This window comes from Sturnus vulgaris, chromosome 9, assembly GCF_052056855.1.
Source record: "Sturnus vulgaris isolate bStuVul1 chromosome 9, bStuVul1.hap1, whole genome shotgun sequence".
Taxonomy (NCBI): Eukaryota; Metazoa; Chordata; class Aves; order Passeriformes; family Sturnidae; genus Sturnus; species Sturnus vulgaris.
The window spans coordinates 18331322-18353832 of NC_142251.1; the positions used below are offsets into that span (position 1 = coordinate 18331322).

The 22511-nt window shown below is 43.7% G+C and overlaps 1 long non-coding RNA gene across 1 annotated transcript in view; it reads left to right on the top strand.

The window, feature by feature from the left end:
* LOC148222831 (uncharacterized) overlaps positions 1-22511 on the top strand; it is a 123942-nt gene that overhangs the window by 21410 nt on the left and 80021 nt on the right. Inside the window, exons 7-8 of the long non-coding RNA XR_015805422.1 lie at positions 1950-2050; positions 12299-12544. This is a non-coding gene — a long non-coding RNA (uncharacterized LOC148222831). The remainder of the gene's footprint in view (positions 1-1949; positions 2051-12298; positions 12545-22511) is intronic.

Genomic DNA, 22511 nt, shown 5'->3' on the forward strand with positions numbered 1-22511 from the left:
ATTTTAAAAATCAGTGCATTCCCCTTAGTGCAGCTAATAGGGTCAGCCTGTGAGCCTGTGCTGGTTACCATGCCTTCAGTCATGTGGAATCCAAACAGCCATTATAATTTGTTTCTAAACAGATCAAGAGCTATTTACCATCTCAATGTTTTGTGCACAGCTGGGTGTCTGGCAAACATCCAATATCCATTAACATTTAAAAATTAGTCCCATAATGCATCTTTTCCGTGGCTTGAGGAGTATACACACTGACACATGTTGGGAACCAATTATATTTGCACCACCATTAGTCTGGCTGCATTCAACTTCCCAGTAAATGAGGGCTAATTTAGTTTCCAGAATGGTGTATCTTAAATTCATGCAATGACCTTAGCAAAAGGAGAGTATCTGAAGATATAAAGAGGAAGGAAATGTTCAGAAAGAATAATGCTTCCTTTTTTCCTGCCTAAACCATAAGAGTAGATTATTATATGACTGTTTCCAGTATCCATGCCTGGCCTTAAAACCAGATTCCTTTAATTCAATACTGCTAAAATTCATGAGCAGACTTTGGTTGGGAAGAAATCACACTAATATGGTAAACTAGCACACCCTCCTTGCTCAGATCAAACCTGCTAATGGACCTTTTTATAATAGCAATTTAGACCTGCCTGTAGCAGGTCTAACTCTTCAGGTTCCCAACTGATTTTAAGTGTTCTATTTTCCTACCAGCAGGAAAATAAGAAATACAGATTTCACAGTAGGTGCTGTCTACATTGCTTGTGAAATATATTCTAAAAATGCCATGGATGTGAAATGACCCTCACAATTGGCAGTTTGGCCTAGAATTTTAATGAAAATGGAGAAACACAAAAATATTTTGAGAAGTATATTTGCCAAACCTCTGCTGCCATGACAAATTCCTTCAATAATATCTGAGGTGAACTGGGATGTCTGGCTTGGGGGATGAGTGTGTAGCACCCTTCTTTGCAGTGTGTCAGCTCAGCTCTCAGTAATCAGGTTCTAGACTGATTGACTTCTGCTGCTGCAGCACACTGCACGAGGCTTCTCTGAGCTCACCCACTCCGTGGCAGGCTGCTTAATAAAGCTAAATTGCTCCTACAAACACAGCACTATTCAGCAGCCTTTTAGAATTAAGAGCTGGTTTAAAACCAGTGTTTTTCCTTAACACTCATCTGAACCAGTTAGAAACTGAAGAAGGCAGGAATTTTTTAAATGGGCATACAGCAATACAGTGCAGCGAGCCTCCAGGTGAGGGGTCAGCTTCTTCCTCCAGCTGTGCACATCTGCAGTAACTCTGTCCTCTTGGCACAGTTGTATGAATGGAGTTAGCTCTAGGATTCTGTCTGGAGTGAGGCTGCAGGTTAATAAACAGCTCTAAAGTTTAATGTATAGAAATAGTCATTTACATATGTTTAAAATGCATTATTTAATATATAAAACTTGTTCTTCCATTACATCCATATACTTCAGAGTTAGCCTTTGTCAAGTATTTATTGTATCAGCACCTTTTTCCTTTTACTTTTCGTGCAAGAAAGTATCTTTCAGTAAAAGGGCCTATTCCTGAAGCTGCCCTTTTGGAAAAGTTCACTGTACAGTCAGTATTTACAGATGCTGTTTATACTGTCTTCCTCTCAAAAGACATGGCTTTTTATTTTATTGCTTTCAGTGAAACCCATTCTTGTAGTCCCTGACAATAATACATTTTCATGCATCATTGGCAATACAAGGCTTCATTTAGACTATTGATTTACATTCTTATTGTATTAGGACTTGTTAGGATTTCATACCTTCTTATTGTTTGGTGATTGACCTTTGCAGATTTACAGTACATAAGCAATTAGCCAGTAATAGTTTAAATTAATAAAGAAGATTCCTATCAGATTTGGGGGATTCGCAAATCTATCATGTTGTGGTACTGTCCATTTCTTTATTTGTATTCCACATAGCTGTAGTTATAAGCTGAATTCCAAGTGCAGTAAGTTCTGCTGAAGGCTCCTGAGTTACATGCAGGATGAAGATGATGCGTGGTGTGTGTACAATTTGCTGGGTAAGTGCCTAGGGATGGGAACTGGTAGAAAGGTTGAACTGTTTTCTCTTTCTGTCTTGACAGTCTTTAGTTTTTCAGCTGTGGATTTAACAAAACAAAGTTAGAGCTAATTTTAATTTTTAATTAAAGTCAATAGCTTATGTTCATTCTGATGTATTTGGTACAAAGAAGAAGAAAAGAAAATACAGAGAGAAACTTGAAAGAGAAATGCATTTCTTCAGCTTAATTATTTCGTTTCCAACTAAGAAACAGTTCTGCATACGTCTATTATCCTTCAGGGATATCTCAGAAGAAGTGAGCAATTAGCTTGATTTTCTGTTGAATATGTAGCTTGTGACTCAGTATGTGATCTATTAAAAAGATGATCATTCCTTTTAAACTGTGTCCTGATATACACGGAGCCTGTTGCTGAAGATAAAAGTCAGTGTAGTAATCCAGTCCATCACCATGTGAGACACAGTTTTCTGTCTTGCTACACAACAGACAGTGGTAATTTTAGGTGCTCTAAGGACTGTAAGAGAAGGGTGAAAGAGGAGGGTAATGCTCTCCTGTTAAAAGGTAACCTGGGATACTGCTTAACACTTTTTACAGCTTTAAGCATGCTTTCTCTTGGAAGCAGAGTCTAAAAAAAGGCAATATTTCTCTGGTGGAAAAAAACCCATCTCCTTGCACCTGTTTCTGTGGGAAAGCAATGACTGTTCTGCCCCCATCAGCCTGGAGCCATGGATAAGGCTGTGAAGGGAGATCAGCAGCTGGGGAAATTCAGGCCAGGCTGCATGGGAAAAGGGCTGTGGAGAGGGGCAACAGAGGGTGTTGGCCATCCAGCTGCCATCCTGCTGCCATCCTGCTGCCATGCAGCCTTCCCAAGGAGCTCCGGGTCTCACAGGATCAGTGCTGGGCCAGCACCCACACACAGCACCATGGTCCTGGCACAGGCTGCACCAGGCACACCAGTAAGAAGAAAGCAGGAACTAGAGTATTCGAAAGGAGTATTTGAATGAGTTGTATGCTAAGCACATTTTCTAAATACCATCAGTGGTGCAAACTTGTCCGTGTGTGCATGAATTCTGCTGCCACTGCCCTGCTTCCAGACTGCTGCTGCTGGACTGAGAGTGCCCAGACTGTGGAGCTGGGCCTTATATGTCTGCTGGCACTTCTGTTGCACAGCTGGCTGGAACATATAAACTCACAATTGATATAATCTGTGCCCAGATTTCACACAGGGAAAGCAGAATGCACATTTTTGTAGTTCATGTGTTCAGTTTTTTGGTTGCGGTTTTTTCATTGGTTTATTTAGTTTGGTTTGTGTGCCTTTTTTTACAATTATGACATTCAAATTCTACTACAGGGAGATACTCAAGGGTTTGAACTTAAAAATGAACTGTAAGTAAGTTACTTGCATGAGGATGAAGTTTGCAGAACTACTGGATGTACTGCCAGATTTCCTGTACACCTCAGTCCCACTTTGAGCACCTTCACCTGTCAAACTGTGCTCCTCCAAATGCACACTGAGCAGATGCTCTGCCCTTGATGGGCCTAAATTAGTAGGCACCTGTGTTTCTGACATTGAAGCTTCCATGGTATCTGAAATCTTGCTTCTGGTCATGTTTAAAAGTGCCACAGTCCTGTCAGGACCGAGCAATGTGGTACCTAACTTGTTCCTTCATCTGCAACAGGAACCCAGTGCTTTAATGTTCCATGACAGCTAAACCTGGGTCTCATCCCTTCAAGGCCTGACTGCTCTGAATCCTTTCTACACCTTCCCAGCATACCTGAACTGTGCTCTCTTTCCCAGAATTGTGGCAGGATGTTGAATAATCCCCCTTTTGCCTTTCTCCAGCTAATTTCAAGGCCATATAAAAGAGGGTCCTGTGCACTGCTGACTGTCACTGCTGGGCACCCATGGGCTGCCTGTGGCACAACCCCTCTGCTCCTGGCTTGGGTTTCTCCATCCCACATGTTGTGCACAGCAGCATGGCCTCCTCTGCCCCTGGTCCTGTAGAGCATCCTTCTTACACTCCCTGTGCTCCTCCACTCCAGCCTGGGATGGTCTGTCCAGCCTGGGGAGCCACAACATCCAGCTGTTTGTCAGACTGAAACAGGCCTTCTTGCATGATTACAGTTAAACTTACAGCTCATCTATGTAAGAATAAATGTAAGGAATGCTTGCTCACCTCCTCCTTTATTTATGTGCACCAGTTATGCATCATGAAAGCTACTGGTGCAAAACAGCCTGTCCTGCTTAGAGATATATATATAACAGAAGATAATCAAGGTGACACCTACTCACTGCTTACATGTAGCCCAGCAAAAGCCTCCTGTGTGGTTTCCAGGGCTAGCTGCAGTCCAGAAACAAATTAGGTATTTTCTTGTGGCCAGGAGCCCAGACTAATAAACTCTGCAGACCTAACTTTTCATACAGATGGGTTGTGGCTTCCTGCATTGTGTTTCCATTTGTATTGAAAATTACCCTGGATCTGGCATGGCTGGATCTCTGCCAAGGCTAATCGGCTATCCAGCCACACACTGACTCCTGAAGAGCTCCTTAAATCCTTCCTGCATTGCTGTCCCCAGTGCTGAGGAGCAGCCCAACCCAGGACCCCGAGCTTTATTTTTATATATAGTTTATTTGTATTTGTTTTATTATTTTAGAACCTTTGTGGCTCTGCTGGCTTTGGGAAGGTGCTGTGCTCCACGAATGCAGTGAATGTGAGACAATGCCAGCATGGCAGCCATGCCATGGGTTTAACCAGCTGAGCAGAGACTCAAGGAAAGGCTGTGTGTATTGCCCAGGAATCCTTCCATCCAGCCACCCTGGTAATGGACAAAGCTGAAGGGATTACCTGTGTCATTGCTTCACTGAGGGGCATGCTGGTGTGCCTGATATTGGGAATATAAGGCATCTCTCAGGCAGTGTCTGACCAGGGAATGTGATCCCTGGATAAGGTGTGGTGGAGTCAGGGAGCAGCACAGATCTTTTGTGACTGCCAAGCTCCAGGCTCTGAGCTGGCTGCTCTGGCAGAGGGTGGCACGGCTGGAGTGAGAGCTTCAGACAAAGTGTGTTAGAGAAGCCCTGCTGTTGAGCCACAAGGTGCAGGAAGAAGCCCCTTGCTTTCTAAACTCCTGCTCACAGAGGAGCCTGGGAGTGGCTGGATCCAGTCTTAGCCCTGGACTTTGCCAACAGTCTAAGGAATTAGAGAGATGTGATTGAAGCCTTCTACAACTTTGTCCCACAGGATTAAGGATAGCAAATCAGATCTATTTACATAGAAATTAATTACTTATTATGATAAAAGGTTAGACAAAAATATTTTAATCTGAATGATTTACTGCAGAGTATTGAAGATAAATCGACTAGTATAGAATAGTATAGTATGCAATATCAAAGCAATTATATCAAAGCTAGCAAACCCCCTCCTCCCCTCCCAGTTATTGAGTAGAGTGATGTTACCTACATCAATGACTGTGGGCAAATCTCTGCTGATCCTGTAAGACCAACCTTGAAGGGCAGCAAACCCACCCAAGGGAGGAATCTCCTCACATAGTCCAAGAAGGGGTGTGTTAGGAGAGCCTGCTGATAAAAATGGGGCTGGACTTTTATACTTTAAAGTGATTGACTGTCAGTCATATGTCCCCAGGACAGCTGTTCCAGCTTTGCATTTTTAGATAAGGATGCTTTACCACATCTGCCACATCTTCACCTCGTTATCAGGATGTTCAACTTTGAAGTTCATGAGTTCACCCCCTGTTAGTTCACCACTGATAGCTTTGTGAAGTAGGGTACTGTTGGAGCTGTGTAACCCCATTCCAGGCAGAACATCCTGCTACAGAGGGCAGGGCAGCCCAGAGCCATGTGGGCAAGGGCTGGCCACAATCAGGAAAAACAGCTGGGTGCATGAGATGGCTGTGAAAGGCACTGATGGTGCAAAAAACCCCATTGAGCAGAGGCAGGGTCTGCCACGGCAATGGGCTGCTGGCAGGGCAGGAAGAGCCGGCTGGGAGCATCCAGGCCTGGATCCAGCAGTAGCAGGGAGAGGTCTTCCCATGGAGAACCAAAGAGCCATGGCCAAGGCAGGCAGTGCTGGGCTTCACTGGAGGTGGAGGTTCACTAAGTGCATTGCTTCTGCAAGTCTTGCTTTTACCTCTTAAACAAGGAACTAAATTAGCATGTAAGCCATTGCTCTGTGTTTATGCTGAAGTGTTACAGTGGAAATGTTCTGACCCAGAGAAGCTAGAGTATTCATTTTTCTTGAATGCTTTTGTAGGGAAATAAAACTATAGGTTATTTCTTATTGTATGTCTGAGAAGCTTTACAAGAGAGTTAAAATTGAAGGGCAGGAAGAATTTAAAGGAATAGGACCTCTGTCTGTTCAGAACGATTCCAGCTTAAAGATAGGACTGCTACATTTTCCCTTCAAGCATCACTTCATTGATATTTCTGACATTTTGGAGGAGCAGAGTGAAAAAAATCCCAGAGATCTTTTCAATCCATTGGAAAATATCTTCCTGCTGTTTTACAAAAGTGCCGAAAGACATTTCATAGATATATATGTATGTGCAAACACATATATAAATATTAATCTTTATTAGTGACAAAATGGGGAAAACAAAATGGCACAAACAACTACTACAAATCCATTAAAGAGAGTGAATACCAGCAGGTATTGAATGGAAGTTCACTCAAGGTTGTCTACAAATACAGAACTAATCCAAGAGCTTGGATTTAACACTGGCTGGACAAGTCATATTTCTCCTTAATGAGGCTCAGCTCTGAAGAAAAGGAGGAAAAGAAAAGGGTCAGTGTGATGAGCTGTGCAATGCAGTAATTGGATCAAGCAGAGACACTGGTGGCCTTTAGGAGCAGCAGAGACCTGTAAGCAGGTTGGCATATGCAAATTGTTTTCTGTATAGAATTGCCTCAAAACAGTTTTTCATTTTCTTCAGAATAGGACAGGCAGAAAAACTCGTTAGCGGCTTCTGAAAAATTTTTATATTTTACTTCTCAACCTAGTAGGCTGTCGGAGGTTTCTTACCCTAATACAGCATTTTCATGCCTAAAAAATTATCATGAAATTTTGGGAGCTATCTTCAGTGTTACTTAGTAGCTTAAAGAGGCAAGGGCAGAGGGGAGGGTGGCAGCTCCTCCTTCCCAGCACCAGCCCTGTGGTGGCCACCACGGCCTGGGTGAGGCCTGGCTGGCAGCAGGAACACGGCGAGTGATTCCCCAGCAAGGAACCTGGAGGGATCCACTTCTCTGCACTGTGGGATCCCGCAGGAATCTGAATTGGTGGAACTCGTTGGCAATGGTACTACAAGGAGCAGTTCTTCTTCTAGTCAGAGAAGAGGAGGAGGTGAGGACATGTGAGGGAAAACAACATGGTGGCACCAAGATCGGTGGGAAAGAGAGAGAGGGAAGAGCTGCTCATCAGAGCTGAGATTCCTCTGCAGGCCATGGTGAGGACTATGGTGGAACAAACTGCTCCCCTGTAATGCATGAAGTGCATGGGGGAATGCAGGGATCCACTGACAGCCCATGGGAAAAGTGGTCGTGATGGAGTGGGTGGATGTCAGAGAGAGCTGTGATCCAGCGGGAAACCTGAATGGAGAGAGAGGGCCCTTGCTTCCAGAGGTAGAGAGAGAAGGCTCTTGCTTCCAAACTAGACCAGCCTGTCCTTAGAAGACTGCACCCCATGGACGAGTCCACCCAACAGTTTTGGGATGGCTGTTTGCCCATGGGAGGGACCCCATGGCATGGCAGAGAACAGACTCCTCTCCCTGAGCAAACAGAAGATCTCGAGTGATGAACTGACCAAGCCCCCATGCCCTGTCTTCTTGAGCTGTTGGTGGGAAGGAGGGAGGGGCTGGGGGAAAAAAGAAGGTGTTTTAAAGGCTTATTTTTACTCCTCGTTATCCTCCTCTGACTCTGTTAGTAATACATTTACTTTATACTTTTAAACTTAAACCCGTTTTGCCCCTAGAGTGTTTTTTTCTCCCAATCCCTACCTCAACTCATGAGCCCTTCATTAATCTTTTTCCCCTCTCCTCTGCCCCAGTGTAGCAGGAGAGAGTAAGTGAATGACTCCTGTGGGTGTCTGGCATTTTGCCAGTGCCAAGCTGATGATTATTTTGTTTTCCTTGATTTCATATTAATTGGATTTTAGGAATAAATTTGATTGTGAAAACAGAATAAATTTAGTTTAAAAACAAAAGTGTTTGGGATAGACTGCTCTAATCCAGGCAAGATACTGCAATTCTTTCCTAGGTTAACTTCACTTCAGACCACATACAAATCAGTAAAAATTTGGAAGATAAGTGTTCTGTCCTGTTTATTTTTATGTGGTAGATGAAAGAACTTTCCTTAGAGGTTTGAAATTGTCACCCATTTTTCTACTTGCAGTGTGCTTCTAAGGCTGTGTCTTGCCTCTTGGCCTTCCTTTTATAGCTCAGCATCCAAAAAGCTACAAACTGGCCAAGGCAGAGTAACCATTAACAACATTGGGAAATCAAAAAAGTGATCACATTTTACATCGACAATATTGTAGTGTTTTGAGGGTTTTTTTGTCATCTATTAGGAAAGCAGATTTAGTAAGAAAATTAGTATTATGCTTGTTTAGTATGCCTGTGATATTGTGGAAGGAATTTTGGGACTGGTCAAACTGCAGCTACGCAGAAAATACATCACAGGAACATTTCTGGGCACTGTAATACTTGCAGCTCAGACCAAGAAATAGTAAGAAAGACCTCACCAAACGTCTGTGGCAAAATCAGTCAAGTCAGCTCTGTCAGAAGGCTCTGGATTTTCTACTGGGACTGGCCATTTCATCTGCTGTTTCTTACTGGTTGTTTACAGATTGCAAGGTTGAATCAGGTTTCTTGGTTCTCCATGCACTAAGTACTTTAAATGTATCACTGAAAATTTTCTCAAAGACTGACAGTCTCACTCATTTTTTTCCATTTACCAACTAAATATAATATTATCCACTGGATAAAAATGACTGACATTCTCAAGTTGCCATCAGCAAAATTCTTGAATCCCCAAATACTTTAACATAATTAAGTTATCTTCATACAGTTTCTTCAGGGTTCATAGTGGTACTACTACTGAGTTTCCCAAGGAAACTCAATCTAGATATTCATGCTACAGATGTCTTAACTCACAGCTTTTCCTCCTTTTGGACTTTTCAACCAATACCAACTGATTTCAAATAAATCCGACAGTTAAAAATATCTCAAAGATATCAAATTACCACAGGCTCTGTGGCAATCCTTGATGCCATCACTCAGGGACAGCATGTTTTACAGTGTTCCTGCAGCAGGAGGGTGTGTGGAAGGGGAAAAGGCCATGCAGCTGCTCCAGCTCTGGGACAGGCTCCAGCTGGAGCACAGGCAGTGCCACAGCATCCTGGGGTAAGATGTGACCTCAGTGCATAGCTCCTGCCACTCCTGGAATGGCTTGCTCATGCATGAAAACCTATTTTCCAAAGAGACCTTAGTGACTCCAGAAGAACACACCATGTCCACATGGCTGCCTCTTGATGCTGGTGTTGCCTCAGTATTTGTCTGGATGTCAGTGGGCCCCAGTAAGGAATCCAGGCTGTTCTGCAATGTCTTCTCAGGTGATTCATGCTGTCTTTGTAAAGGCCCATGGTACTGAAATCATACACAGGACTTAGAAGTATTTTCAAATTCTTTTGGGAAAGAGAAAAAGCACTATAATGAAGTAATCAACTGGAAATATCTAGAAAAAAAAGAACTAGTTCAGATTAAGTCTTTTATAAATTCCAAGTTTTTATCAGTGGTTCAGGTCAGTCAAATTTTTTTTTGTTTTAAAAATATACAGTGATGGCATGCCCAAGGCATGTAGTTAAGCAAGAACAAGGCTCTGTTAGGGGTTATTTATTATTGAGAAATAGCCAGATTGGCCCAAAACAGGGTATCTCAATAGAACTATTGTGACACCAGCTCTACCTGTGTGTATCTCCCTTGCCTAGATGTGGCAAACTGTTCTTGTGTATGGACTTTATGTTATATATATATATATGCAGAAGTGTTTGTGTGTAAAGCAAAATCTCCACATTCTACTATAAATACCAAACAATATATTATAAAAAGGGTTTTCCAATTAAAATCCCACAACAATCTCTTTTATTATTACTTTTTTAAAACCTTACAGCAGGTACCATCTTTGATAGAACACTTGGGATAGGGCTGCTTTAGCTTGCATTGTGATCCCCAGCCTGGATGTGCAGGACTGTGGATGGGCGGGATGGCTCTGCCCCCTCCCATGCATCATGCTGCTCCTGCCTCTTGGCTTTTCCAGAAATGCGTCTTTCCTACGTAGGTAGGGCCAATGTGCCATCTGTTGGGGGGATCAGCATCCCCAAGCCACAGCCCTGCAATGCTCCCAGACAATGTAGGAAATGTATGACTGGAACGTAGCGGCTTGCATTTGCATTTCACACATTCAGCTTTGCTTCACACATTCCCCTCTCTCAGACATGATAAAGGCAGGGAACGCTCTATTTCTTGTCAGCATGGATGGATGGCACCCCTAGAAGAGGATGCATTTGAAGCAATATGTTCTGCATCACTGACGTAAGCCAAGATGCTGTTAAGGCCGGGCAGGTTTGTTTTGCTATTCAGTGCTGGTGAGAGGGGCACTCGGGGACTTGGTGTCCTTGAATTTAAAGAAGATTGAAGTGTTGCATTGTTCAGAATGAAGGGGAAGAGGATGGGAGCAGAATGATGCTGCAGCAGACGGTAAACACTTGATTGCAAGAGCTGAATAGGCTTGGCCTACATTTTGAATCTCATCATGGTCTTTTTTATTTCACTCATTTGTACCCCCGACTCTGCAGCCAGTCTCAGGTTTACTCCTGCTATTTCTCACACTTTTTTCTTCAGATCTGCAATGCTGAGTGGGCATCTTGGCAGAACAGCAGCACATGCCCAAGCGTTGTTTATGAATGAGGGATGCCAGGGTAGTAATGCACACAAGATAATTTCTCCATGTCCAAGTTTAGTCCTTTTAAGATTGAAAGTTGTCCTCATGAGATTCACCTGGTAATCTCTAAACCTTCATTTCATATCGTGTGCAGAACTGTAATGGTCAGTGTGCAGAAATGTTTCTGAATTTCTAAAAGAAAAATTTTATCTATAGCAAGCCCTGTCCTTTCCCTTGCCCTACCCACCAAGCAAATCCATCACTCTCTCTTCATTTCCCATTCCACCTGGGGAAGGCATCAATGTAGTGAATGCTAAGTACTGAACTCATTTGCATCTTGCCAGAGCCACTTCTGTTATTGTTTATTTTCTGCTTGGAATAGCTAACAAACAGGGAGTGAATGGGGAGGGATGGATGTGGGGAGGTAGCACTTGCTGAAAAAAGCCATAGTAGTTCCCAATGTAATTCTTTTAAATATCCCGGTATTTTTTAAAATAAGTCACTGGAGACCAAGACATATGTAAAATTATAGTTAAAGTCAGGATGGGAAAAGAAAAATACTGGTGTTTTATATCTAGCTGATATTTGACAGGAATGACCAATTCCGATTCTATGCAAATCTGAGTTCCTTGCTGGCGATGAAGGAAAGAAATGGAGACAAATTTGATGCAATGCATTTGTAATAGAGAAAACAACTTTCTGATATATTCACAGGGCTTGTTATATTTTCTCTTGCAAAGAAGTCTCTAGAACTTCAAATTATAGATTTACAGATGCTTTGAGGGACTTTTGAACCTTTGTTTCCTTGTCTCCTGTCTCCATTGCATGGATGATTAGAACAGTAGCAAACAATCGTGACTTACTCGTCCCTTCACCCTTTATATACACACCAAAAATTTTTTGTCAATTTATTCAATATCTCACAGTTGATTCCCAAGGTATCTGGTAGATACATCCTTGATTCTGATTATTCTTTAGAATGACATCTTAAAATATATAAACTGTGTTACTGTTTAATACATACAAATGCATAAAAAGGAGTATAAAGAATGATGTCTCCACTCTTTGAGAACAACAGCATTTGTCAAACTATTTCTAAATTTCATTCCACAAGTTCTGTAGGATGAGTTTACAGCTAAACTTCCAACACTAATTCCTACAAATATTTCCCTGGTAATCACTGCTCCAATCACCCTTGCCATTTGTTTGTGTTGTGTGCAGAATTTTGGAAAAAATTAAAAGTAGCTCAGTATAGAGTCTAATAATTCAACTGCTCTCTGATTTTAATTTCATATGTCATTCAGGTACTGAAGGCACTGCAGTATTTGCATTTGGCAAAGCTGGAGAAACTCCAATACACAATTGTGTCCCTGTTAGTCCATTAAAGAACGAGAGGCTTCAGGCATTGGACAGGTGGAATTTGGTCTGTGGATGTGATCCCTGGCTCTGCTACACCCTGGGCATGCCCTGCCTATGGCTGTTTGGAGAGGTGTCCAGGTCTGCATCAAACACTACAACAACGATCAGCCCTCAAGGATGGACCCGTGTGTGTGAGTACCTCCTTCCTCCCTGCCCACTGTGCACACCCAGATCAGACACTGCAGTCTCTGTGTGTGACATTTCCTTCTTTAATGCCACCTGTAACCTTGATCAGGGAGGGGAGGGCTTGAGGAAGGTAGTATGAGCCCCAAGTGGTACATGTGAGTCTCGCTAATTAAACAGCTAGAGAAGCAAAGGAGAGTGATGGGTTATAGCTGGGACTGCTACCCTGGGGACTAATCCTGGACAAAACACCCAAACGTGGGAAAAGGAGGCTAAGGGGAGGAGACATCTAGTGAGGTGGCACCAGTGTGTGGCACTGTGTGAGTGACCACTGCCCCAGCTCTGGGCATTTGCCCCATGGCAGAGATTGCTCAGCTGCGCTTCTTGGTGCTCTGCATTATGTGTGTCCTTCCAGCTCCTGGTGCTACAGTGGGTAATCTCCTGCATGGCATTAAATCCGGTGGTGATCCCACCAGAGATCTGTAAGAGCTGTGCAGTGCTCAGGGAGCAGCAGCAGAGCAGGCTGGGGTAGGAAGAGACTGGGTGGAAGCACTTCTTCATGGGTGATGTTAGAAATACCAAATCTATAGCTGAAGATCAGACCTTGTCCCAAAGAGAAAGGACAGACTTTGCCTCCTCCCTTTGCTCTGCAAGGCAGCCTTCCAAAGGCCTCAACTTTGTTTCATTCTGTGTGTTCATTACTACTTTTTAATGACTGAATTCTCACTCAACTATGAAACAATTTAGGGAAAACTGCATTAACAAGCAGTTAAGTTGCTAAGTTCCTAATTAAGGTATTTTCAAATATTATGGGTGGAAATTAACTTACTGTGCTGTCTGTGGAAACAGTGCAGAAGGCAGCAGGATGTCTTGTGGAATATTTATGAAATACTTGCTGGTATTGGCCAAGGACCTGGACAAATCCACAGCAATTGAGCACTGAGGGTGTTGGTTTTGGTGGAACTGATGTCACTCACACAATGCTGGTGATGACATCCCCTGAACTGATGGTTTTGTATTTTTCCTGTTTAAACATGTGTCCCCTTAATCGTGTGTCTTTTAAGAGGAAAGAGAATGTGTTTTTAAAAGGGAAACTGGGGGCAGGTGTGCTAGAGGGTCCTTCTGCATCAATACCACGTCTTGTTCCTCTGCAGCCTAAACCTTGGGGCAGCTCACTTTCTCTATTCCCTCTGTCAGGAAAAGTTGGAGTCGGGCTGGTCAGGACATGGGTGAGGAAAAGGTTTTGGCAAAGAAAAAGGTGTTTTGGTGAGACTAAATTGTTTAAGAGAAATGGCAGGCTTTGATATATTTATGTTGGATAAAGACATCAAAAACCTAACTTAATGCTTTGTTTGGGTTATTTTTGTTTCAGAAAAGAAAATGAAAATTTCACATATGAATGCTCATTTAAAAATAACTTCTCAATTCAGTATTGACTACTATCATTTTAGGAAAGGGAAATAATTTAAACATTCACAAAGAAAACAATATATATTTTTCAATAGATATTAGCAAACTGTATTGGTTTTGCACAGCCTGGTTTTTAGTAGCTGGGGAACCACAGAGGTGGCTCCTGTGAAAAGCTGCCAGAAGCTTTCACCATGTCCTGCAGAGCCAATCCTTGATGGCTCTGAGGATGGACATGCTGCTGGCCAAAATTGGGCCAATGAGAGAGGTTGGTAACGCCTCTGTGCTCATATTTAATGCCTCATATTTAAGAAGAAAATCAAACCAAAGTCACACAGTTTTTCTTCTAGTCAGAAAAGAGGAGGAGGTGAGAACGTGTGAGGGAAACAACATGGAGACACCAGGGTCAGTGGAGAAGGAGGGGAGGAGCTGCTCCAGGGGCCAGAGCTGAGATTGCTCTGCAGGCCATGGGGATCCATGGGGAATGCAGAGATCCACCCCAGCCCATGGGATCCACAGGAAAAGGGACCCACACTGGAAGTGAAGATGTTAACAACCTGTCAGTGAGATGTGATGTCAGGCATGAAAGTTAGGAATGGAGATGTGCTAGGTGACTACAGGCACTCATCTGGTTGTGTTTCTGTCAGGCTGGCTTGTGGGGAGAGCAAGAGTTAACAGCTAAAATTGTTTTATGGCCAGTACATGTGGTAAATAAGATTACTTATAATGACATTAGCCTTGGACAGACTAAATCACTGATGAGTTCATCTTGGTCTGAGGCAATGCTGAAGCAATTGTAGCACCAGAGAGGATGTAAGTGGTGCTGGCTGTCCCAGTGTGCCAGGGCCATGCCAGGAGCTGGTGGCTTCTCCTTTTTGTGTGGAAAGACAACTGCTGCAGGGAACAGGGGGCTGTGAGTAATGCACCTTGCAGTAGGAATGTGATGCAAAAGGATGTAATGAGCTTCAAAGGATCATCTCTGGTGAAAACTGAGTGTGGTTAGAGCTGGAATTATTTGTGAGGTGCCACGTGCTGTTCCCAGCAATGGGAGGTTTGTCAGCAATGCCCCCAGTGCTGGGCAGCAGGGTGCACGAGTGGGCAGAGGTGGCAGTTTGGGTTTTGCCTGGAGCAGCAGGAGGTGGGGCAGGGAGCGTGGAGCCCCTCCTGTGACCCAAGGGGGTCAGGCACTGAGCAGCACACTGGGCTGGTGGGCACCTGCTGTGGCCTGCAGCCCCCAGGAGGGTGGGTATGGGCTGAAGGCACAGGAATGGATGCCATCAGGGACAGGGAAGGGAATTAATGCAGCCTTAAATAAATGTAGCTGGAACGAGACACCTGACAGCATGTGTTTGTGCTTCCTTGAACAAACAGATTTTGTCTGGGATGGATTCAATTAGTTATGAGTTTAAGTAAAAATATACAGGGAATAGAAAAAAGCAACCTGGTAGCAAAGTCATTGGCTTCAGAGGAATAGTCCTGAATTTCCACATTATTTTCTCAGTGTGTTGCATACAGCTTCTCTAGAGGCATCTCCCATAGAAAATAGAAGCAAAAAGCATAAACCCAAACGGGATTTAGGAGAGCAGGCTCAAACCTCCTCAGGCTAGACCTAGGGTGTTCCCACTGAAGGCACAGTACCACTGGGGAGAGCTGGATAAGAGCTGGACATGCACTGTGCAGACCTGGCCTCAGACAGGCTTGGATGTATTCTGTCACCAATTCTGACATCCTACACATTTAAGCCATCCATTAGATCTCTGTGGTCTTATGGTGGTGTAGATTAATTTAAAATCTGTCCATGTCGTGCTGTTGCAATGCAGAACTGGTGTGGTGGTGGTTTCATGCCAGCTCAGTGTTATCCATCCAGATACTGGAAATAGCTCAGATGTCTTCCTTACTCCAAGGTCTCTGCTACAGTAATGCACAAGGCAATGGCAAATGATCAGCATTTTAGCAGATACAATTTACATTCCTACCCCTTGGATCCTTTATTTCCTTGGCCAAATCTCACTGTCATCCATCAACTTTTGATATTCAAAATCTAAATAAATTTGCTAATTTTTTTCCAATCAAATATGAAATGATTATTCTACATTCAGTAATTAATCTTTTAAACACATTTAAATGATCTTTTAACAGAAAAAAATATGACCTAGAAGTCTTTGAAGCCAACCTACTCTTTTCTTTTCCTGTTGCTTTTCACTAAACACAATGTCTGTAGTGCCAGACTAAAATTATGCTGCTTAAACTTGATAAAGTACTGCATCAACAACAAAAAAGGAAACTATGACAGATAAATGAACAGAAAGCAAAAAAAAAAAAAAAAAAAAAAAAAAAAAAATTCATAGCATGCCAGGCAGGCTTTTCTTTTCCATCTCACATTATGCAGTGTGCAAACGTATCCAATTTGAAAAACTGACTCAGAGTGAACTGCTAGTGAGAGAGCAGGCATGGAGGCAGACACAAAACTGCTCACAGACCAGATTAAGTGAGTTTGTTGCCAGCTCTCCCCCCAGCACATCAGAGATTTAAGTGAGCTGTGTCCTCCAGGGCAGTGGAGGCTGGCCAGGGTCCCCCCTGAGCTGTACCTGCCTCAGCCCAGGGCTGGGTGGGCATCGTTTGCTTTGAAGGCTGCCAGAAATAGAGATGAGCTACATGGAACAGTTCAGCATATTAAATTGTCTCTGTGCAAATTGAGAGTGAGCATATGAAGAGGGAGATTGGTATTTGCTATATTTCTCTTTCTCAGAAACACTATTAGTGATCTCCCACTTCAGCACTTCACTTGTTGGTTAGTCCCCATTCTCCAAATGCCACTATGTCACAGAGGGAACATCAGCCCAGAAATAATTAGTATGGCAATTTGGCACTCACTCTTCAAATTACATCTAGCAGTTGCATGTAAAATTGTCTGTAGAAATCATCTGGCTCTTACCAAGAGTTAGTTTAATAATGGAGCTTGTTTTGTTACCACCACTATAATGTTGAAGTCTGGTGGTTGAGAATTGTTTTCCCCTCTTGCTGATGGAAACATCTTCTGCAAAAGCAAGAGAAACAAAGCCTTTCCTGCTGCAATCTGCTTTGCTGGAGTGATGAGTCCTGACCGAATCTCTCTTCAAAACACAAGTGTTTGCTGATTGTGGCTCTCTGGGGAGACCCACCCAGATGCTGGATTTCATACACATTATAGACTATTGCACCTCTTCCTCTTATCACTAATTAACTATTAATTGGTGCAGAGACAATAGTAAGACCTCCCGCTTCTTACGTGACAACTGAGCCTAAACTGGGCTATGATTCTTCCTGGTACAGAGGAGGAAAAGTAGCAGGAAAGACTGAAAGACAATACTCCAAACCTAGAGAGGAACCATTGCAGAAGATCCAATGCCCTCAACTTGAATTTTACTCACCTCCATCCTTAATGGATATTTTCATGACACTTACGAGAGAAGTACAGAGTATATTTTTCATTCTGCCAAAAAACCCCATTTTGAACCTGAAAAAACTTCTTCAGCAAAGTGGGATTTTGCCTCAGCAGGCCCAGTCCCCTGAAAATGTCCCAGTCCAGCATGTCAGCATCATCCCAGCAGCAGTATTTTGTCCAGCCTTCAGCAGATTACTAAGTGACTTAGCAATCAGCCTTTCCCATGACAGCAGGAGGTTCTGCAGCAGACCTTGCAGGTGGGATTTTAAGAGCAGGAATAATAGATAATGATGGGGCTATGTAGAAGGAAAATACAACATCCCTATAATGTGGACATTACAGGATTTCTGAAGCTGCTTTCAAAATGGGTCCAAAGAATATATCCAGCAGTGCAGGGCCTCTGGGAAAAGAAAATAGGTAGCCAGTGCACTAGATGGAGAACAGTAAACAAAAAGGAATGGGGTGGTTTGTGTGTGCATGTGCGTTTGTGCTCATGCCTCTTGAGCCCTGCACACCCCCAGGAGCTTTTAGAGGACAGCAGGTACTGCCCATCAGCTGATTGTCTGCAGCTGGACACACACACAGCACCAGTGAACGCCAGGCACTGCAGGTTGATTTGGGCATCTTTCCTTGACTTAGTCATAGACTTAATCTCTGACTGTGCCCTTGGTGACACAGATGATATGTGGTTTTGAACATGTGGAATAATGAAAAGCTTTAAATGCACACTGTGAATATGTCTTCACATGGCAGGTTCTTTGGCTGTGTGCTCTGTGACTACTCCTTAGGCTTCATGTGTTGCATTTTCCCTGTGGATTAAAAGTAATTGAGCCTGATATCACAAACAGTCGTGTGGCCAAGGAGCTGGGTGGGGAGGGACAGATGAAGGTGTGATTTTCACTGTCCATTTATTCCTTGGTGTCAGTACTTGCTTGAACTGCAGTGCAATTAACCAAACACCTGATGCTTATGCATTAGGGCACCTGGTGGTATTTGTAATGGCACTAAGTTATGAGCACTCATGGAATGGGGTGTTGTTCTAATTGTCACACTTTTCTTCTGGCAGTCTTTAGGTCCCTTTGGATTAGTAGCTCCTATAATGATTATGACTGTCAAATTAAGCCATCTGTAAACATTAAAACTTGTAAGCTCTTACCAAATTCATAGCACTTATGTCTGGGAAATACGTTCTGCATCTTTTCAGCTGGCTGTCAGGAAAATTCTTAAATGGCTGGCATGTGCCTTGGTCCCTTTCTCCCAGAGCATCCTCTTCCTGTGCTGTCCCAGCCAGCAGCTCCACCCTGCTGCTGTGGGGCAGGCAGCAGGCATGGCCACACATGGCTGGGGTGTGCTCTGCCTGCAGGGTGTCAAGAGGCTGCCTTGAGTGGCAGTGCCTAATTTATGGCTCTAAGCATGTCACAAAGAGTGACTCGATTCCCAGCAGCGAGGCAGCCCCTTGCAACACAGGTATTTAACAACTAGAACATGAAGGAGGGACTTGTGTCTTAAAACAAGTTGAATTCCATGACAGAAACCAAACAGGAATGAAAGGCTGGGCTCACAGGGTGCTGTTCATCCTTATGCCTTGTAGCAACCATGGAAGATGTTACAAAGGCTGCTCAGAGTGGTGTCACCAATTAAATCTCCTTGTAGCTGTCTGCAGGCAGCCCTGGGCTGTGTCCCTGGTGCCCTGCAGCAGTGGCCAAGCTTCCCTGCTCATTGCCAGTGCCAGCCCACCTTCATCTAGACAGGGTTCCTGTTGGTAAGCATGATGTGTCACTAATTATGCAAACCTGAGGTGCAGTGTAATAACACCCAGTGTGTTGTTCACACCATACCAGCAATATTAAATGCCTCCAGGCTGCTCTTCAAGTGCAGCAGGGACAGGCCAGCACAGAACTACTGAGGAGAGGAGGGAGAAACCCAGCCTCATGGATGGGCTGTTGGAGTTGCCTTGTTTTCTGCCACATTTAAAGGATCAGTTGGCTCGTGTCATGGGCTTCCCTGTGCAAAAGCTGGGCCAGAGAAATCGGGGATGTATCATAGGAACTTTAAGTGGTGACACTTTTGCTTGCTGTTGTCACCATGGCGTGGCTGGCTGAGCAGGTCAGAGCCTGCTGTGAGACAGGGCTGGGGGCTTGGCTTGAAAGAAGCAGAGCTCGGGCCAGTGGTGTTGGCTGCTTGCTGAGGGTTAGTAGAACAGAGGGAGTTGTTGAGATATCCTGCCCTGAGACAGCTCAGGGCTTTGAAAATGCTTTAGGTGACCTTAATTTTGATTTGGGGTGTGCAGTAATGAGCAAGTGGTGTGATGAACGCGTAAAGCTGACAGAAGGCACTGGCGTCTGTAAAGAAATAGGATGTGCAAGGTCAGGAAAGGTGTGCAGGGTGAAACGATGTTTCAGAGGCAGTGAGCATGCCAGGCTGACTCATGAGCTGAACTGTGCAATAATCACAGGTAATTATTGCACACCAGCCAGGAGAAGGATTTGCATACATACCACGCTGGACCATAGGGCCCATTTGGGCTCTGGCACACTCTGCTCACAGCTCAGAGCAGACAGGCAGAGAGATGAGGAGCTATTTCCAAACAGAGCCAATGTTCTGTTTGTTTCCCCATCCAGCTTCCAGACATGACATTGAGCCATGATATGCAAAAGTGAGGAGACAGGGAGCTACTGTCTTCAGAGCAATGAAGAGCAGATGAGTGCCTGTATGAAAACATGTCTGCACTACAGGAATGTGCTTTTGAATCTATAGTGAGGAATTATCTTGTAAGCTAATAGATTTTTTTACTGAAATAAAAACAATGGAAATCCTGAAAAATAATGAAGCCCTATTGGACAGGACCTCTTAGGCAACACAGGCTGTGCCTTACCAGCGTAGGGGCAAGGTAACACACCTGCCTGGGTCTCCTGTAACAGAGAAGTCCCAAGGGATTCTCATCATCCCAGGAGACAGGTTTGGAGGCTGTGTCCTTGCAACAGGAAAATAACCGTAGTACCTCCACTCTGTGCAGTTAGGGCCCTTGCATGATTTGAGTTTAATGTCCCCTTCTTCTCCCTTGACCTTGCCCAGATAGGTGGCTGGGTTGGTGCTGATGGCAGTGAGGGTACATGTCAGCGTCTAAAGACATAGCACAGATAAGTAATATCCCAAAGTGGCTCTCTGAATGCAGAGAAGAGAAGAACACAGATTTTCTGTGTGCCTGTGAACAGAGTCCTTGAAAGCAGAGCAGATGTACAAGTCCTGTGATGAAGAGCAGGTAAATGTCCTCATGCCCTGGCTAGGGGCTGCTGGAACCTCCTGCCTTCCATCCCCACAGTGCAGCAGCCAAAACCCAGCAGTTACAGGCAGCTCTTGCTGTGGATCTTAGGGGTGCATCCATCAGTACCTCTAACACCATTTCTCTCCCCAGCTAGGCTTTAGGAGATGTCTGCTGCAGACATGTTCCTTTGGAGATAGTTTTGGAGGTAACCAGCCTTAATCAGTGTCTCACATGACATGATCAGAAAAAGAAACTTAACTGTAAGCAATAATTAGCTTCTGTCTAGACTTATATATGAAATGGGCAATACATAAAGCAGATATATATACACACTCACAATGTATTGCAGACAAGTACCTATACCAGCACTGTTTGTGAGATTTCTTGCAGCAAAATACCACTTCAGATTAAGTAATACCCAATTGCATTCTTTTGGCTATAATAGAGACATTTCCAATCTATTTTTAGCTTTATCTGGCTAATTCAGCCACACTTGGGTAGTAGTAATACCTTCTTTTCTCTTCTTATGATGCTGATTTTATTCTGGTACCCAGAGTGAGTCTGGCAATAGCTGTGCCTCCCATTCCATGTTTACCTTTGGGAAGCTGGAATAGCCTGTGATGGGTATCACAGCACCCGACTGCATGCTGCTACTCAAGTGGGACAAAAGGAAACGCTGCCTAGTCCTGGGAGCTTTGGGGAGAGGACCAGCGCTAAATTATTCACTTTTATGACCTCAAATCCGTATTGTGGATAACTGGGATGAGGCCAGGCACCCCAGAGAAACAAATCAAGTTGTGAACCTTTATTTTACAGCACTTGAGTGGGGGATGGAGACTCTGGAGCTGCCGGTGCTTCCTCAGCCCCAAAAGGCTTGCCCAGAGCAGCAGGGGCACAGGCATTCACATCACCAGGGGAACAGGGAGAGCAAGCCAGGCCAGCTCCTGGTTTGTTTGAAACACACGGAGTTTTTAAGTACATTTTTCTTTATGGTTGGACAAGAGGAATTCCAGTGACTTGCAGCTAAGGGTACTCCCTAAATCATTCCATCCTATTTGTTGAATGTATAAAGTACCCAACTGCTATTTGTCAATGTGTGACAAGTTCTAGCAAAGGATAGAAAAGTTTTTGGGGACAAATGCAATTTATATTAATTCTTAAACCAGTATTAACCTCTCTGTGGGGGAAAAGGTGTTGGATGCAAGGTTTTTGAAGACACAGGCCCTCTGTTAACCACATGATATGATGTTCTGGCTAAATTTACACCAAATGACAAGCTGCCCAAAACCAAATGATGCAAAGGCTAAACATCACCAAAACATGTAGTAGTCCAAACTCTTAGCCTACAGCATCACAATTCGTAAAAGAGCTTAGTCTGGTATTACTTCTAGACAGCTCAGAGGACGCTTTTCACATACAAAGAGAAACAAAGACATGAGGTGAATATGGCACCAGCACAATCTGCAGTGCACAGAGCCTCTGTGCTTAGGATTTTTCTGTCCAGCGTAGGACTTTCACCTTGCCAGCCACATAACTTTCTCCTTCTGGGTCTTTGGGCATTTCTTAGACAATGAATTGCCTAGGAGGCAGCACTTAAAATTTAATTCAGGTAGGGAAGGCAGCGCACATGAATGATACAGACTCTACTAGCCCTTGTAGACTATATGATTTATACATTCACTCAAACAGCAGTGAATGAACATTATTATAGCAGGCAATATGCTATTGTGCTGTTACTTCTATGCCTTGTCTTTTTAATGAAGGGGTTTATACCTTCAAAGTTAATTAACTCATTTCTCAAAATCATTTACACATCTGCTCTGTTTCCAGTAAAACTTAATTCCTTAACTTCTGAGTTACATTAAAAAACAAAATAAAA